The sequence below is a fragment of the Camelina sativa genome, chromosome 14, assembly GCF_030686135.1.
Source record: "Camelina sativa cultivar CO46 ecotype springtype chromosome 14, ASM3068613v1".
Classification (NCBI taxonomy): domain Eukaryota; kingdom Viridiplantae; phylum Streptophyta; class Magnoliopsida; order Brassicales; family Brassicaceae; genus Camelina; species Camelina sativa.
In genome coordinates this window covers 26,445,998-26,452,471 of record NC_141893.1, presented here as the reverse complement: position 1 = coordinate 26,452,471, position 6,474 = coordinate 26,445,998, and positions in this window count along the sequence as shown.

The window sequence follows — 6,474 nt, the reverse complement described above, 5'->3', positions numbered from 1 at the left end:
TAACTACAAATATTAAAATGATTTTCTGAATCAAATATTCAATATTAATAATCTTTCTTATAAAAATTAGAACAATACATGTTTTTCACCATACGATCATCGGTAGATTCATCTAAATAATGTTTTAAATTTAATAATTAGTATTTTTAAATAAATCTTTAGAAATTTTTGTAATATTAACAAAAGAATTTTTAATTTAGCAACATACCTTTCAGCAACGATGAAGAGGCAGAAATCAATTAAAAATGTTCAATAGTCCTCGCCACCTCTACCTATTGATTTATATTTTATTTATTAGAGCCACAAACACATGAATAAAATTCGATAACGATGATATAATAGTTTACAATAAAAATTACCAAACATCTATCATTATTATTAGCATCTTCAGAAGCCTTCCTGCAACTATAAACATGAGCATTTTAATTTAGCATCATCAAGGTATAAAGAATTAAGTTTAAGTATTCAAAAAAAAGAAAATACCTTATATTCTTGTGCGGGCACATAGAATTAAGATCACGACCATCTACTAACTCACCTGATACATAAGAATTAGTATTATTAGTTTTTACAAATCTTTAAATTAAATAAACAAATCAAGGAACCTTATATAAAGAAACCATACACAAAGTTTTGGTAATGCTTGAACTTGCGTTCCAAACAAATACTACAGAAAGAGGATATGCATGATTAGAACCCGAAAACGAATACGAATAACCATATAAAGGATCATCAAGACTATAATACATATATAATTTCAAGAACATGAGATAAATTTAGGGTTTTTATTTTTTTAAGGTTTCGAAATTATGGAGAATGATTAGGGTTATACCTATTTATATATTAGTTAACAACCTATAATTTTAGGGTTTCGAATAAGTCGGTATATTTTGTTTGGGTTTTATATAAAGCCCATTATATTAGATTTTAGGGTTTTTTAATTTATAAAATCACGGTTTGACGATTATATAGTTTAGATAATTAAGAAATTTAATCTTTTATAATTTTCTAAATTAATTTAAAGGGTAAAAAGGTCCAGTTTTAGATCTCATTAATGAAAAATTAGTAATCTTAGGTCTGAGGATGAATGTGGTGCGTTTCAGCAACCTAAATAGAGAACAAAAGTTTGTCCGAAATTTTTTTAAGGGTAATTTCATTAAGGGTAAACGACGTCAATTTTTGTGAGATTGGTTATAAGCTCTTTTGACTTCTCCTTTAATATATTAGATTGGAGCTACAACTTATAACATGATATAAAACATATATAACAAATATAACATATATATATATATATATTATCAAATGCTTTTAACCCAAAACATTGGCAAAAACAACATATTTAAAGTACACTATGTTTTTTTTTAGAAGACGAAGCTGGGGTTGCATCAAAAAATCAATATATGCAAATAACATATGAGATTTTAGAAAAATATGTAACTTGGATTAGTGAATATATATTCATTGTGGGGTTTAAATGTTTCATCATTTAAGCATTGTTGACTTAGTCTGAAATTTCTGTTATGGCAGATGATGCATTTAGACAACATCATTGTAGCGACATAACACTAAAACTGTTTAAGAAACTTTGTATATTCACATTTAATGTAGGATATCGATATGTTTAAATGATCTCTATAATTAGGTCAACGACCGACATTGACGTTAGAACTTTTAAAATTATGTTTTCATGGGATATGAATATGGAATGAACTCTTTTAAAGATAAAAGGTCAGAAGATTATCGACAATATTAATGCGACACTAGACAATATATGTTATAGATAGATTAGTAAAATAAGTATGACATTTATATAGATTTATCTTTTAATCTTCAAATTATATTCATATTCATTGATAAAATTTTAACTAAAATCCTACGTAAAATCGCAAATAGATATAACAAAGAAATATTATCTTCAAAAATATATATGTTGTATATCACTGAGTAAAGTAAGTTTAGTATTTATATAGATTTATACTCAAAAGTTAGAATGATTATATTTGAGCTCAACAATTTTATTGATAAGAAATATTTTCAATCAAAATCCCACGTGTGTGCGCTCAATTAATAATACAAAAAAAAAAGTACAAAATAGCATAACTACCAATAAAAATTAAAATACATAATATGACTTAAACTTAAGATTAAAAAAACTTAATACAACAAAGACTAATAATTAATGAATGTTGTGTAATGTATTGTTGTTTAATAATAAATTTTAAATAGAAATAATATGCTAATTATTTCTATTTGCTAAAAATAAAAAAAATTGGGTCAAATTTGTAATTTAAAATAAATAAAAGATCATTTTATAAATTAAAAATAATATATAAAAAGAATATTCTTGTTTGGAGTCAAATATAAAGAAATAGGTTGGAGTAAAAACCATCTCCAAAATAGAGTAAAAAATGAAAAAATGGGTTGGAGATACCCTTACTACGACAGACTTATTATATATGTGGCAGACATTTTGTATTAATTACCATATTTAACATTAAAATCATTAAATAATTAGGGTTCATGTATGAAGTAACGGTTCCCTATTTTCTTGCATCTCCACCGTCGTTCCCTCTCTTTGCATAACTGAGCATTGTTTTTTTTTTCTCTTTTGGGTTCTTGTTCAATCAATAATTTTAGTTTATTTTCCTTTTGGGATCAACAATACAAGGTTTTAGTTTATTTTCACGTTTGTGGTGTTGTGTTCTTCACGTAAACCCAGTCACGAAGCGAAGAACTTGATTTGCCACCACATTTGGTTTAAGAAGCACTCGATTGTTTTTATTTTATTTTTCCCTTATATTTAAATACAAAACAGAAATATTTGTATAAACTGGGTTTTTGTCATTAGTCAAAAAGAGTTGGGTTATTCTAGTTTTCCCATTTGCTCGTGCGTCATTCTAGTTTTTTAGCTAAGAGTTGTGTTAAACTTGGTAAATTTCAGTAAAAAAAAAGAAAGAAAAATATGAATAAATTTATTTCTTTTTCTTTTTGCGGTCAATAAAAACAATAAATATTTTAATTTATAATTTTTAAAGGAAAAATAAAGGGGTATTTTTTTTTTGGCGCACCAAATACAATCCTTGGACCTATATGTACTATTTACAAACGGACCAGATCAGTATTGGTTTATGTTTGAAAACTTCATTTGTTTTGCTTGTTTTGTGGCTGTTGTGGTGTTTTCTTGTATTCCTTTGGTTGGTTCGTGCTTTCCATGAGTTTCTAGGACTTTTGGATCGAACAATTTGGAGGAGTTGGATAACAGTTCTTCGACTTTTGGCTTCAAGCAGAACGTGTCTGCGGAGTCGATCGACACCAAGTGGGTATCGGTCGACATCAAGGTGTTGATGGCACGGAGACTTGGAGAGTGTCGGTCAAGGGTTTCCAAGTCGAGGAGGTGTTGGTCGACACCAAGAGTTAGTGTTGGTCGACACCAACCCTTTTAGAAGGTGGCTGATACTTATTTTTCTTGGTTTGTTTGTGTTTGTTTGTTGCTTGTTAGACATTGAAATCTTAGTTGATTGTGTGTATAGCCCAATAGATGGTAGGATTGCTTCACTGAGTGTTTATGACATACTCATGCATCTCAATTTGTGGTTGTCGTACAGGTAAAGGCAAAGTTTGATCGTGGAATCAAGGTAATGAAGAAGAGGGTGTTCTAGAGGCTAGATTTTTTATTCTATGTTGCTATTAGGTGGCTAGAATAGAATGTAGTGGTCTAGAACAGATGTTTTTAGGTTGTTGGTTTATTGTTCTATGACTTGGTTTATAATATTGGTATTGATGGTTAGATGTTATTGAATTATTATTTGATTATTTATTTCATTGGTTTATTGTTTGGTTATTTCCGCTGTTTGGTTTAAATTTGATTAGGTGGTTTGTGAGTATGTACAGGTTCACTAGGTTTCTGTTGTTGGTGTTTGGGATTGCATGCTTTGATTGATTATGTTAGTCAATTATGTGTGGCATGGAGTCCTAGAACATCCTCTTCGAGCCTTCAGTGTGATTCCACGGTAAGTTGTGTTTTTGTGTATGGCTTGAATTGTTTGCTTAGTCTTCTATGCATGGTAGTGCAAATGGTTATAGACGGTGTTGTTGCTGGTTGTAGACGCGGAAGTGGTCGTGGACACGGACGTGGTCGTGGATGCAGATGTGGTAGGAACAGAGGCACATCGGTTAGTGATATCTTGGACTAGAGCGTGTTAGTGGAAGGCGTCGACAAGTCACAAGCATTCCAAGAGGGGTCTGTGAGTGTGGCCGGTGGAGGTACCGATAGGACCGTAGGTGCTGAGAGAGTCGGAGTGGGCTATGTCCGGACCGGGTTGGCCGGTGATGCTAGAGTTCCGAGTGCATGAGTTCCAGTAGGTGGGGCCCTTGGTGGTGATACTGTGATTGCAGATTTGTTGGCGCAGATGCTGGAGCAGTTGCCGGCAGTGGTACCAGCGCAGGCTCCGATAAGGCCGCCTGTGGTGGCGGAGGTGCCACAACCAATGGCAGCGGGTGCAACAGCCCATTCTCGGTATGTCAGTATGCTGATGGAGATGGGGAGAATCAATACAATGGATTTTTTTAGTGGTACCGACCCTACTGCTGTGGATGCATAGAGGACGAGAGTGGAATGCAACTTCTAGTCTCTTAGGTGTCCACTACTTGGCAAATGATGCTCACTTGTGGTGGAGGTCAGTGGCTGCCAAGAGGGTGCAGAGGGAGATGACTTGGGTTGACTTCATGGAGGAGTTCAACCGCAAGTACTTTCCCCGTGAGGCACTAGACATGTTGGATGTGCAGTTCCTACAATTATCTTAGCGGACTTGGACTGTGCGGGAATTGGACGTGGAGTTGAATCGGTTTTTAATGTATGGGGGCCGAGCGATAGAGTATGAGGAGGCACAGGTCTGGAGGTTCATGAGGGCCCTTCGAGATGACTTGAGGGTCCACTGCAGAGGGTGGAGCTATGCTTTGAGAGCAGAACTGGTTGAGACTGCAGCTGTGATTGATCAGGATATCCGGGCACAGGCAGTGATGGTGAGTCCATCGGTCCAGCCTAGGAGGGCTAAACATCCTGGAGGTGCTACTTGGTTCTCTAAGATCGATCTGGCGTCGAGTTACCATCAGATCCTGATAGATGATGCAGATGTGAGGAAGACTACATTCAGGACGAGGTATGGATATTATACGTTCGTGGTGATGCCTTTTGGGTTGACTAACCTGCCAGCAGGGTTTATGAGATTAATGAACAGCATGTTCCAAGAGTTCTTGGATGTGTCTGTCATCATTTTTAACGATGATATCCTGGTCTATTCTAAGAGTCCTGAGGAGCATGCAGTGCATCTGAGAGCAATTATGGAGAAGCTGCGGAGTCAAGTTGAACAAGTGTAGTTTCTGGCAGCGGAAGATAGGATTTTTGGGTCACATTGTGTCTCCAGATGTAGTTTCTATAGATCCATAGAAGATTCAGGCTATCAGAGATTGACCTAGACCGCACAATGACATGGAGATCAGGAGTTTTTCGGGTTGGCAGTATACTAAAAGAGGTTTGTGCTGGAGATTGCAAGCAGAGCACGACTGATGACTAAGTTGATAGGTGATAACTCTCTAATTTAATGTTTTTAGCATCCTTTTTTGTCCATATTTTGCATTGTTCATACCTCTAACTTAGCATTTTAGGTCATTTACTGTAGGAATTCACTTTTAGAGCATTTAGGGTGTTGCATTTCTGCATTTGCATATTTTGGATGAAAACAGGTGCTAAAGAGCCAAAAATGGGGAAAAACAAGGACAACTCGAGCATATACCCGAAGGAGCCATCGAGCTGCAAGAACAAGTCCGAACCCCAACACGATCGAGGAGGATCCAAGAGCATGAAGAGTAACCCGAAGATCCACCCAAGTAGTAACCCGACTTCACCCTCGTGTACCCCATCGAGTAGATCATCGGGCAGGTCTGGGAAGCTAGGTCAAATGGGTTTCCATATATAAACCCCCTCTTCCCCTAGCTTGCAAAGTAGCACGCCGCAGACCCTCAAACCAGAGAGCGAGAGCTTCTGCGAGAGAACTGGGCGACTCAACATTTTTCTTCTTGTTTTGCATTTTTATTTTGTAGTTTTCTTAGATTTCTATCCTTTACTTTCTCTACTCTACTCTATCCTTTAATACAATGTCATTTTCATTCATTTTGATTGCTTTTTTATTCGCTTCTATGTCCGAGTAGTGTAGTAAAATTTCTAGGGATGGGATAGATGATTTTGTGTTCTTGATCGGTTAAGATGCTTTAGTTGATTGTAAATGATTGATAGATTTCCATCTATATTGGTGCTCCTAATGCTGTCAACAGACCAAAAGGTTGAGATTAGATCTAGGGCGTTTACAAATGCTACAGGCCAAAAGGAGTAGAGAAAATGCTTGATTTAGCCAATGCTAGAGGTTTACTTAACTCTGAGTAACAAAATTAGATGAGTTTAAGTCTACTGACAATAAT